Source organism: Phoca vitulina, unplaced genomic scaffold (genome assembly GCF_004348235.1).
Source record: "Phoca vitulina isolate PV1807 unplaced genomic scaffold, GSC_HSeal_1.0 scaffold5, whole genome shotgun sequence".
NCBI classification, from domain to species: domain Eukaryota; kingdom Metazoa; phylum Chordata; class Mammalia; order Carnivora; family Phocidae; genus Phoca; species Phoca vitulina.
Genome location: NW_022589708.1, coordinates 67,571,833 through 67,585,301, shown reverse-complemented (window position 1 = coordinate 67,585,301; position 13,469 = coordinate 67,571,833). Strand labels below are relative to the sequence as shown.

General features: G+C 40.1%; 1 long non-coding RNA gene across 1 annotated transcript in view; it reads right to left on the bottom strand.

Annotated features, from left to right (window-relative positions):
* Positions 1-12,943, bottom strand: part of LOC116631730 — a 223,087-nt gene extending 210,144 nt beyond the window's left edge. The window contains exon 1 of the long non-coding RNA XR_004299250.1: positions 12,902-12,943. This is a non-coding gene — a long non-coding RNA (uncharacterized LOC116631730). The remainder of the gene's footprint in view (positions 1-12,901) is intronic.
* Positions 12,944-13,469: the final 526 nt, after the last annotated feature.

Here is a 13,469-nt window from a genome sequence, read left to right as displayed (position 1 = left end):
AAGCCTGCTTCTCCCTCTCCCACTCCCCCTGCTTGTGTTCCCTCTCTCACCGTCTCTCTCTCTGTCAAATAAATAAACAAAATCTTTAAAAAAAAATAAAAAATACAAAAATATAAATGCTATAAACTAAGTAAATGTTTCGTTGCTTGGAGATAGTTTATTACATTTTGTATGTGCAAAAGAGGAAATATTATGCATCAAATATTTGTCATGAATTTTTTATTATGAATTTTAAAAACATGGGAAAATGCCTTAGTCGTATATTTAAATAACAAAGAGCAATGCAAATTATATAGACTTTGGGATCAATTATTTAAAAATAGTAAAAAAAAAAACTGCGAAGAAATATACAAAATGTTAACAGTGGTTATCCTTAGGGGAGTACAATTATAGGTGATTTTTTTTCTTTCATTTTTTACCCTTTTCTATATTGCCCAAATGTTCTATGGCAGTCAGAAAAAATATATATACAAGTGGTCAGCTGGATACCCAGAGCATGGTTCTAGGAATAGAGACTATGAAAATATTGTTTACTCGTTTATTCTTCACACCTACTACACTACTTACCTGTGTAAGTTTGGGGTAAATCACTTAACTTAAGAAAACATGAATTTTCTCACCTATAAATGGGGGCAATATTGCACTAGACTTCCTCCTAGCTTTGTTATGATAATCACTTGAAAGGATGAATATGAAGAAATGCCTTCTAAATCATAAAATACTTTAAAAATCTGAAAGATGAATTGGGGTTGATCTTAGGACATATTTCTCTGTGGTGACTACTGGTGTGAGGGCGCAGTCTGTGTCCATGCAACATAAACAGACCGCACGGCTTAACTGAGGACCAAACTCCTAACTCACTGGGAGCCTAGTCCAGGCTCTTTCTTTGCATGGGTTCCTGTCCATGGTGCCGGAGAGGGAGAGAGGCCATAGTCTCAAGGGATGGGGGAAATAAAGTGGGGTTGGCCATGTGGGCCAGACCATAAAGGGACTTAGAAAGTCAGGCAGAAAGCTTTACAGATTTGACCTGGACTGTTTAGGATAGAGCTATGTTAGGTGTTGTTTCATTTGCTTTGGGCCTGTGTCACAAAAGGCAGCTGGTCAGGGGACATTAGCCTAAGAGTAGCCAGTTTGCTGGATGGACTTAAGGGTCAGGCGAGTGGAGATAGGAGTCTAGCTAGGTCCGAGTTCTAGCAGTTCCTGAGAAAGGACATGATGTGTCTGGACAAGGCCTTGGTGGGAGGAAAGGTGGGAATGTCATAGAGATTGCTCAAGGAAAGAACTGTGATAGATGGAACACAGAGGCTACAGGAGAAGGAAGACTCAAAGATATCACTGATATGTCTCCTCTGGGAGACTGGAGTAGGGCTGCATTTCTTAGCAATCCCTCCTGAGAGAATATACAAGGTGACGATGGCCAGGCCATATGTGACCACAGAGGTCTGACATACTACCTCGGCATCAACCAGCCCAGGAAGCCAACCACAGCCTCCACAGCAATGGCCCAGAGCATTCACGACTTCACCAAGGACTGTCAGCTTCCCTATTTTTAATCCCTGCTTCCAACTCAGGACTAATCAGCCAAAAATGCTCCTCTAAGCAATCATGTAGGAAGCCCCACTTCCAGCTAGCCCTCCTCCAGCTTCTGCACGCCAAAAACCTTCAATGGGGTCACACCCTGAGACTTCTCTTTTTCCTCCTGTAAAGCTTTCCCACTCCTCTGCCTGCCTTTGAATCTCTGCCAAGTGCATGTGATGGTGGCTGACTCTCCTGCTATCATAAATGCCAAATAAATTACCTCCATTTGTTCTCATTTGGGTGGTCTTCATTTATTTCTACACTCCCATATCAGCCTTCAGCTCAGCCACTCTTCCCAATAGCAATATCTAGGGAGGCAATTCGGTGAAATTGAGGGAAGGCATCACTAGGAATCACTTCTAGCCCCCAAGCGGACTCTGTGGCCTTGGGCCATCTCTTAACCTTTTGAGCACCTATCTCCTGAATCTTTAAATGAAACTTGTTTATCAAGGTGGTGAAATTCTGGTCTTCAAGAAGACCTAGCCAGTCACAGTATATAGAGGCAGTCCAACAGATCCTTAACTATCTACAAATATATTTCCCTGCCTGTAATTTCTGAACAGGGAGAGAGGGACAGAGAGAGAGAAGTGGGAAAGTAAGAGGGAGGAAGGAGAGCAGGAAGGAGGAAGGCAGATGGGCTCTCTCAGATTTCACCAAAAGGGAAATGAGAGGCCCATGATTCCAAACTCCCTTGAATGAGATCATCAGCTTCTGCTGTACTTGCCTAAGCCTGATGCTGCAGCAACTGTTCTTCCTCCATAAGTCTGACCTCGCTCCTCTGATGGCAGCCGGACAGCTTATAACAGGAAGGGAAGTGTCTATGTTGCCTCAACAGGAAGAATGGGAGCTAGGTTGCACAGACAGTGGTGGCTGTCCCAGTCCTTTCAGAGACAAAACATAGAAATTTCTTTGACCCAAGAAATCACAAGTCCTTTCCCCTCAGGACCTGAGAGGACAAGTGCTGAGGATGCACTAATTTTTCAACACCATACCACCATTCCACTGCCCTTTCCATCAAGTGAAACTACCCACGGAGGCTTTTTGCATTCTACCTATTTCCTCTTTGTGGCCCATTGTCACACATAACACTACACTCAGTAAGGATTTACTAGCAGATCCATTCAATGAGTTTTTACGATTGTTCAGTTTTTGGTGTCATGGTGAAAAAGAACAAAACACCAAGGGTTCCATATAAATAGCACATGTCAGTTGAGGTTTCCTTCTGAGACTTATGGAACTGTGTTGATTTTGCACTGGGTGAAAATTCCCTCTGAGGCATTCCCAGCTTGCTGCAACTGTTGAACTTAACAATGCCGTCTCTCACCTCGAAGAAATCCAACAGACCCGGCTTCAGTGCTGGCGCTCTGTCTTATACATGCTGCTGTTTGGAGCAAGTCCTTTGCCCGCTTTGAACCTCAGATACCATGCTTTAAGTCACCTTACTCCTCTTGACCAAAAAGATAACATGAGACTGTGCGAAAGACTGTTGATAAACTATGTTGTGAATGTGCCAATGATGAGAATAAAGGAGGGCCTGAGGGGGTCCCTGTTATTGGGCCAACATTTCAAGGTCAAGCACCAATCAGTGAATCATCCAACAACACAACCCAAGCTCCTCAGGAGCAAATTCCTGCTTCTCATTTAAGGTCACTGTTTGATTGTGTTTTTACCTACTACTCCTTTTGGGTGGGGTTTAAAACAAGAGAATACCTGAACCCCTGGACATTTTATGCAATTTATGAAAAATCTTCAAAGTAGCAACCCTGTGGCATTTTTCAAGGAGTGTACGATCCAAAAAAAAAAAAAAAAAAGTCAAGAACTTCTGATCTACTACTACAAAACATTCAGGAGGCAATCATGTTAAGGACAAAAAAAAGGCAACCAATACACAGATACTTAATCTTTGTATGGTCAAGAATTAATGGTTACTTGTGTACCTCTAAGTAAGTAATAAGCACATTCAAATTATCTTTTAACCAGCAGCTAAATGAAAGCAATATTTTTTCTACCAGGTCCCTTCTCTTGCCAGTTTCTTTGTACTGGTTAATCCTGATGGAAAGACAATGCCTAAGAGAATCATTTTAGACAATGGAGTAATTGCTACCTTGAATATTTTTTTTGTTACAGAAGAAAGTGCCTCTTTATTTTGGCTCTCCTATTTTTCTTTCAGTAATGAGGCTAAGTAATGTTTAACCAACTAGAAGCTTGCTGGCTTTCAGAGGCAGACATTGAGAAAAGATTGATCTGAAATGAGAGAAGAGGGAACCATTAGACTAAAAATAAAATGAACTCCAAGCTTTGACTCTCTCCAGGGTTCTCTAGAGTGTCATAACTTATGGTTAATGAGGGTCCCCAGGGGGAAGGTCATAAGTCAATGTCACTCTCCTGGTTCAGTGCAAGCCATTGAGCTAAATGTGTCGGTATATTTTGCCCTTGACCACGGGGACCTGGAATAAACCAAGGCATAAAATAACCTGACTTGCCCCTGAAGGAAGAGAAGCTTCTGCTAAAATGAGACTAAGCCATGTGGTAAGGTCTAAACATTCCTTTGACCCCAGGATTTTTAGCAGAATTTCTCGGAATGGCATGCCACAGTTTGTTAATCTCTAAATGGAGGAAATCCTTCCTAATCTCTAAATGGAGGAAAATTTATACATCTCCTCCATGAATCTTAGAAGAAATGGCCAGTGCTTCTGGGAATGCACTTGGTGCTGCTGTTTTAATGTTACTAATATGTGGATCGGGACTTACTGTATAGAATCACACCATTTATGGGCTGGACATGATCTTAGATATTATGTTAGTGTAGGAGTTACTGTACTGAGCTAGAAAGAAGATCCTTGGAAATATTAATAGAGTATTGTGGTTAAGAGCAAGGCATCTGCATCCAGGTTGCTTGGATTTCCATCACTTCACTTCTCTACCTCAGTGACCTCATACGCAGAACACGGATAATTAAAGTACGAGATTCACAGGATGTTGTGAAGCCTAAAGTGCCTAGAGTATCTGTTAAACTAAGTGCTAGGTAAAGTTTGCTTATATTATCAAAGAATTTCACATAATATTAGTTATATGGTTTAAAATTTGTATGAACCACAAAAGAACCTTTGTATGTTTGAAAAAATGGTAAATCATACATATGGGAAACATTATCTATTCAGTTTACACAGTGTTGAGTGAACATTCTTGAACCAGTTGCAATTGCTAGAAAAATATTCTCTCTCCTTTAGCCTTTGTCCCAGAATTTGGGAACTAAGATTCATCTATCCATTCAGCATCTATTGAGCACCTACTATGTGTCAGCCACTGCTCTAAGTATTGGAAATACAGCACTGAACAAAAGAGTCAAAAGTACCTGCCCTCGGGCGCCTGGGTGGCTCAGTTGGTTAAGCGACTGCCTTCGGCTCAGGTCATGATCCTGGAGTCCTGGGATCGAGTCCCACATCGGGCTCCCAGCTCAGCGGCGAGCCTGCTTCTCCCTCTGACCTTCTCCCCTCTCATGCTGTTTCTCTCTCGCTCGCTCTCTAATACATAAATAAATAAAATCTTTAAAAAAAAAAAAAGTACCTGCCCTCATGAAGATTATAGTCTGATGTAAAGAGTAAATTTTTTGGTCTATTTTTTTCATCTGAGGTTCAGAGAATCCAAAGTGCATGTCAGGTTATTTTATGCCTTGGTTTGCTCCAGGTCCCCATGGTCAAGGGCAAAATATACCGACACATTTAGCTCAATGGCTTGCACTGAACCAGGAGAGTGACATTGACTTATGACCTTCCCCCTGGGGACCCTCATTAACCATAAGTTGTCTAAAGTCACACAGCTAGTCCTAGATCTTGTGATCCCTTATCACATCAGACTTTTAAAAAAAAAACCTTGCTTACCATGCAGCTTTAAAAATGTTCAGAAGATGTATTTGCTTGTCAAACTAGCTAATACAGAAACAGAGCAGCCACATAAATACACCAGCTGTTTCACATCTGACTAAGTCACGTGACTTTCCAGCTCCTTGGGGCCACCACACGTCCCCCTCTGCCTCTCTTGTCATGTTCACCACACCGTGCCATTTCTGTGACCTCCACTTAAGAAACTTCTGAAAGCTAAAGTGATGAGTGAGGACAACAGTGATGATAAAGAAAGGAGGATTTTCACTATGGAAATATTAAAGGAGAGACAACTTCGTCTTGAGAATTTCAAGCTTTGTACTCCATATTAGGTATGCTTCCACACCTGTTGAGATAAAATTCTTCTGTGGTTTTTATCTCTTTTCCAGACTTTCCAGGTTGTACCTTAACATGTTCAGAAATACCTACCTTGCCTTCTCAGAACTTACGGAATCAACTTAATTTAAATGTATTTTCATTTTCTTGTTTATATAGATATATATAGGAAACTAGATAAATAGGCAGTTAAACATGTAGTTTTAGGGGTGTATGTGTGTGTGTGTGTGTGTGTGTGTGTGTGTGTGCCCATTTATCTTCCCAACTGTTGCATTTCTTCATTTCTAAGACATCATTCTTTGAGATAGACCATGAGATTTTGTATGAAGAAAGAAAAATATCACTCAAACTATCACTTGCCATCAACTGTAAAATTCATCCCAATTTCAGAGATGCAAAAATGTGAAAAGAGCTTGATAACTTCATTGGTAAAAAAGTTATTCATATAATCTGTTACAAAATTATTCTTTTTAATGGATTCTGAATAATTGTTGCACTGAAACACTTTGGACTTAATTATTTCAAATATCCATCAAAAATGTCCCCTGAGGGGGGAAAAAGTACAATGCTAAAACGAAGTCTGTACAAACTAAAATATTTATAGATGAAATGATGATGTCTTAGATTCACATCACAAAAATATCTGAGGTGGGCACCATGGGATTGTACAGATAAAACAAGATTGGCTATGGGTTAATAATTGTTCAAGTTGGATTGCAAGGTACAGGAGGGCTTAGTGTACTATTCTCTTAAAATTTCAGAAAAAAAATTTCTGTCTATAATGTGTTAGTAATAGAACCTCCCATGAATAGGATTGGGTCTTCTTATATGAAAGAGGTTCGTTTTATGCTCATGGTGGTATGTTCCAGATGGAGACTGTAAAAAATATTCCTGGGACTGTGAGTGATGAGGCGAGTGGAAGGTATGGTCATTGCTAGTCCTTCATCTTCTTTCTGAATACCTTATTTTGTTGAAGCTATCTGGGTCTTACCTTTTATTACAGTGAGAGTTGGCTAGTCTTTGTAATTGCTTCTAGCCCCAAAAGCCACCGTGCTACTTTACATCAGTATTTGGTCATCCTCAAAGGATATACAAGGTTGGTATCGAGGATAATTAAAAGCAGCAACAATAGCAATTTAAAATTTAATTGAATGTTCCAGTCACTATGCTAAGTGGCTTACTATGCATGAGTTTATTTCTCATGACAACCCTAACTTGTTAATACTATTATGATTTTATTTTTACCCATGAGGAAACAGACTGAGAAAACTTAAGTGCATTTCCCAAAGCTGGCAAGTGACGGGGCCTGGATCTAACCCTAAGCATGTACTTGAAACCATACTAGGTATTGCCTTCCTTCCTGTGATACTGGATTAAGAGTAATGGAAATCACAGCCTGCTGAGAATCACTTGCAGACCACAACTAAAGACAGGCTCAAGCCAATAATCAGCAGATGCAGATGCGTGAAAAAGAGCACAGGCTCAGGAAAGCAACTCTTGTAGAAACAAATCAAAAGGAATGCAGAAACCTCTCCCAAGTAGATAAACATAGTCCTAGCAGTGGGACAGGCAGAAGAGACCAGCTCATGGATGATTTCCATTTTCTCCTGAGTCTTTAAATCATTTCAGAGTGCACTCATACTTCATCAAACGTCTCATGCCTGGGTTTAGCTAGTCTGTTTACACATCATCTCCTGGACCTCACACGGTCCTTTTAGACTTCCTCAGCTTGTTCCACTCCATCCAGAATCTTAATGCTCATTAACTATCATGATATGAAGAGTATTTTCTTTTATGACTCTGTCCCTGTGGGGCCCTAACTGTCCAACCATTCTTTGTTACAAAATCTAATCATTATTCTCAATCTTGTAGAAGATCTCAAAGATCTCTCCTGCCCTGCTAGGTTAAGTACTACCCTTCTCTCCATATTCACCCACAGGTGCCTCAGTAACATTGAAATAAACAGATCTTTTGGAGTGGAAAGTCTTGAGGTCATCACCTGGATTGGCCCATCATTTGGACTTCAGGGTTTGAGGGTAGTTCAAGGATGGCACGTGTATTCAGAAGCAATGGAAGTCACACCGGGAATGGGACAATGATGAGAAGCTTGTACTAGAGGTAGCACAGGGTTTGGTATAGCATTTTACATTTGTATCCTCCCCTATGCTTCTAACAATGTCACCAAAAATCACATCACCTTCTTTGTCTACACCATATGGAATTTACCATCACCAAAATCCTAAAGCCTTATTTTACAAGTACAGGTTCTTCCAATGTTTACTTGAGTATCTACATTTATGTCAAAGTAAATAATCTTACACTTACCACTGTTAAATAATCTAGGTAAATTTAGATCATTATTCTAACCTGTTAAGATCTGTTTGGATTTCGATGATGTCAACACACTAATGTATTAATTCCTTTTGGCTTTATATCCAGAAATCTGTTTAACATACATTTATCCAAGACACTGACAAAAGTATTTATTAGGAGAGGACTAAGAACAGAGTTTTTTATAAGCCATCAGACACTCCCCCACCAGTTGCTAAGAAGCACCCTCTAAGTATGTTCATTCAACCAGTTATTAATCTGCTTAATTGCATTAAATCAGCTCATATTTCTTAATCTTGTCTCCAATTATATCATGAAGAAATTACACAATGCCCCACTGAAGTTCATGAACATTTTGTCTGTTGCATTTCCTTGAACTATTGTTTCCTTCTAATTTGGCCAGATTTAATTTGGCTAAAAGCAATTTGAAAAAAGCAATTTGGTCAAGAAGACAATTTTCTTAAAACAATGATCTAGGTAAAGAAGAATAATGCCAATCAGTGTGGTTTCAAAGTTGGTCATTTTTGTGTACTATTGGATAGAGTTGTGACCCATTTTGTACTTTATGTATTTTGTCAATATTATGGTTTTTCTCAATAGTTTGATTTTTAAAATTTCTAATTCATTTCCAGCCAGTTGTTCCTATCAAGCATTGCTATTATAATGCAGACTAACTGAAACAATGTAACTGTTCAGCAGTTAATTAGAAGAATGCAAATGCCCAACGACTGGTGGATTGTTTTTTAAAAATATGCTAAGTTCCAAATACCATATGGTAGGTAAAATATCACATGTAGTCATAGGAAATACATATGGAAGGCTGTCATACACTAATGTGGAATCATCGATTGACACTATTAAGTGGGATTATCTTTAAAAATGTGTTCTAGTTTGTATTATAATTTTCCATAATAAGCATGTGTTGCTTAAAAAGTCTAAAATAATACATAAATCACAACTGTAGTCAATTGTTCAATCACTCTATTCGTTTCAAGTATTTAGCTCCTTTTGTTGGATTCTTGTTCCCTAAGCAATCCTTAATTGTTTAAACACAGTGTAAACAGAACAATTGTTTGAAGATGAATTCTGGAAACTGTAAAAGAGTGTTTAAAGATATTTATAGTGCTGTAAAGCTGTCCCATGCTTCATCACTCATACTTTAACGCATAATGATGGAAGATATTAATTTTTAACTAATCTGTTGTGTTGACTAATTTGCTTTTGACCAAATTACTTTTGGCTAAATACATACTACCATCGACCAAGCCAGTAATACATTAGAGAAAAAAAACCGCGACTATCCCAATGATTTCCTTTTAAGTGAATCTATCCTGGATTCTAGGGATCCACTGGCATCTCCTTTGGATACTCTGCAAACCATTCCTTTAATAACCCATTTTAGAATCTTGCCAGCTTGGGAGAGTTTAGCAGTATGTATAAGTTCCTTTTGAAGCTGTCTGAAGACACCAATGGGGAATAACCTCTTACTTGAAAATAAATGTTGAAGGTGCCTGGGTGGCTCAGTTGGTTAAGCGACTGCCTTTGGCTCAGGTCATGATCCTGGAGTCCCGGGATTAAGTCCCGCATCGGGCTCCCTGCTCAGCAGGGAGTCTGCTTCTCCCTCTAACCCTCCCCGCTCTCATGCTCTCTCTCTATCTCATTCTCTGTCTCAAATAAATAAATAAAATCTTAAAAAAAAAAAAAAAGAAAAGAAATGTTGATAAACTCAGCGAGGAGGCTATCCAAGCACTCTGTTCCAAGTACTTTATACTGACCTGTTCCAAGGAAATTGCTCAATTTCTCCACCCTCCCATGTCTCTACAGTAGGAATTCAAGAATATCACATACATTTAATTTCTTCCACCCATAGTTTTCCCATGCTATTTTCCCTTGACCCACCTGCCTGTTATTACTGTTATTTTAAAAATCAGTGTGACTCCAGGGGCCACAATTGCTGCTTGGCCCTGCTCTTCCCTCCTGGTCTATACTTTTGGCTGTTTGAGAGGGAAGGTGTATAGGAGTCACCAAAAGCTCCTGTGAGTTGCCAGCGAACCCTTCTTAATCCTTCTAAGTGTGGCTTCCAGGCAAATAGGTGATAGGTTGTACTTTATATGATTTTGCGTAATGTACCATATTACATAAAACAAAATATTTAAATTATTTTCCATTTTCTCTGTAAAAGGATCCAGTCAGGATCATTAACTTTTAAGTTGTTGCCTTAGCCTTCCTCGGGTTTGCTTAAAATAAAATAAAATAAAATAAAAAAATTACATCTCTTTTTGTGTACCATTGGATAGAGCAAGTCTATTTGTTCAATAGACTTGCACGCCCGTGGAATCTCAGTGAAAGCCTGTAGAATGACTAAAGGAACTTGCTTCAGATGGGATGTGAAATCATCGCAGCTAATTTCCTATTCCTTCAGGCTTTCATTTATTCAGTAAAAAATGAAAAGTAAGAATAACAAAAATAAAGGAAACTATTAGCTCTAGAGACAAATGAGACATTCTTTATATGTGAGTTCTAGAATGGCGGTGATTTCATCAGGGTTTGGTTGTTAGAGTGACAGAGAATTCTTATTCCTAGTGCCTATAATTCTGGTGCCTTTGTCTACCTTTTGGGAACTGCCCTGTAAGCATTCCTGTCAGAGTCTGAGCATAACTATGAGGAAAAGACCCAGGGCTGTCAAAGATGAAAAACACAAGAACCTGAGTGAATCTTTCAATGGAGAAATGTCATCTTTGATAAAAGAAAGAGAGAAATCTTGAAAAAAAAATTTTTTTTCTGGTCTCTGATTAGGTTATTTTTTCCTGAACTGCCAAAGGCAATATATTTTACCTGTTTCCGCCGTTTTCTTCCCCCACCTCCTTTTTTGTTCTTTTAATTTTATTAGAACAAGAAAAAGAATTACGAAGAATGGCTGTGATGTAGTGACTGGTTAATGAAGCTAACACACTGCCTAAATATTTATTCTCACGTACGGGGTATTTGGATTGCAAATGTGTAGAAATGTTGTCAAGTTAAAAATAACTCTGTGAGGCAACGCACACTGGAATGCTAATCCAAGCCCACTGCTTATCCCTCTGAGACTAGCATCCTGGGTGTCCTGGCTGCACAAAGTAAACAACCTCAGCCTCATTTCCTTAGGAATCTTCACCTTTTTTGCTTGAACTGTTTTATAAACGTGTGCCGAGACTAGCAAGAAACAGAGCAACAAGAGGAGGAGAAAAATCCTCAGATAGCCCCTCTTGGTTCCAGAGACCCCCACATTGCATGCCTGGCGGGGAAATTTTCTTCCCTCCAGACCAAAGGTAGCTTCAACATTCTGATCCTTGGAGTGAATGAGTACCTCGCCTAAACTGTGTGCAGCTAATCAGTAATGTGGTTCAAAGGGTAGGTTCGTGGAAATACCTGGAGCCAGGTGAGGCAGCTTAGTCCTGGAAGGGAGAAAGCCTGGGGGAAGGGAGATGGCATCTAGGCCAGCCCCCCCCCCCCCCACACTCCTTCAGACTTCAGGTGGGGTGCCCTAGCCCCTCTGGGCCTCACCTCAGCCTGTTGCATCAGGAGGCAATCTGTATCACAGGACTGTGCCTTGGGGGCTGATAGATCAATGTAAACCACTATCCAGAATGAGAAAGACAATAATGAGCAAGAATCTGAATGCTTTGTGTGGATGCTCATTGGTGCTGTCCCTGAGGAGGGCACAGGAAGGGGCTTAGGGACCTCAGGGGAAGTTTAAGATGCCCACAGTATCTTAGTCCCCAGGGAAGAGATAAAGGCAAGTAGGAAAGTAGGAGAAACATCTGGACAAAGATTTAAGAGAAAAGAAACGGTGTAAATATAGTGGAGGTCTTTTCCTGAATGGTCTCCAGAACACAGAAAGAAGGTTTAGCATCATTTCTCCCTACAACAGAGAAATATTTTACAGTGATGCCCTCTTAGATATAGATTATTTACAGAGCTAAAAGCAAGGCCTTGGGGTCTGATCAAACTTGAACCAAAACACTAAAAGTTCCTGTAAATTTCTCCAAAAAGATTGGGTTTCATTAACATTGGACACATAACTGCGTTATGTACTGTTGAACTTGTTCTGCATCATTTTCTGTCTGACAAACCACTGGCTCTTAGTCTGCACACTGTAATAACTTCCAGCGTCCCAACTTAATTTGCCACAATCACAGGGAACTGGTCTACACACAGCAACACCTGACCGCAGCAGATTTCCCAGGTCTTGCAGAGCAGTGCTAACAAAATTGTGGCAACAAGGGTTGCCCTAACCCCCTCTAACTCCCTCCCGTGCCTTAGCAAGCACCCAGCCACACTTGTGATAAAGACCCACAGACCTGGACTGACATTTGGTTACAATTCCACAGGGCTTTTCTCTCTACAGAATTAATCCTGCACACACACCCATTTTCAAGTGGCAAAGATAATTCGATCCCGTTTTAAAGGACACTGATTACTCTGAAACCAGAGAGAAAACCCAGCCCATCCTGGACACTTCCACACAAGTTGAAAAGTACAACAAATCAACGTGACTATTTCATTATGGAAGAATTTTTTCTTTTTTTAAGCAATGGCTCTTTTTTTTTTTTTTTTTTTTTGTCTTTTTAAACCAAAGCTGTGTGTGCATGTTTGACAGTGAGCTGTTATTCTTAAAGGCAGCAGGAAAGGCAGCATGTTAAAGTTTCACATTAAACAACAAAGAGTTTCAAGGAACGTCCTCAAATTACATTCACAGTTTCAAAGTTCAAGAATTGTGGCAGAGCGCTGCTTACCTTACAGTCCCAGGTCCCAAGAGGTCTTTGAGTCTAAAGCAGTACATCAAATGTGCAGGATTTATTTTCTCGCATAAAAGTCTAATCTGTCATAGCACCCAGCTCACCGGGAGGAACAAACCTCCTCTTCCTGAACACCAATGAGGGAGCCAGAAGAGTTCATGTGGGAAGTGGCTTCCCTGGGAGCCTGTCACAGTCTGCACATGCTCTCTGTGACAGAGGTGCCAAATCAACCTTGGTGTGAGGCTCACAAAGCACCTCATTGTCAGGTCCTGGCCAAGTCTTGGGGGAAGGAAAAGGTTATAAAAAATGGACTCTAGCCAATCTGTAGTTTCCATGCTTTTGTTGGGATGGGCCTCTCATTCATTAAAAATTGAATTATTTTTCTGTTAGCTTCCCAGGGAACAAGTAAGACTTGTAACAACTCACCAATATGTTGAGATAAGAGGAAAAGCTTATCTCTCAGAACTCTACTCTGCTCCTGGCTGGTGTGAAGGAGGGCTCTGTAGTTAAAGCTCCATCTCACCTCTTAGAAAAGCATCTACTCCTTAAGAACTGACAGGATGTT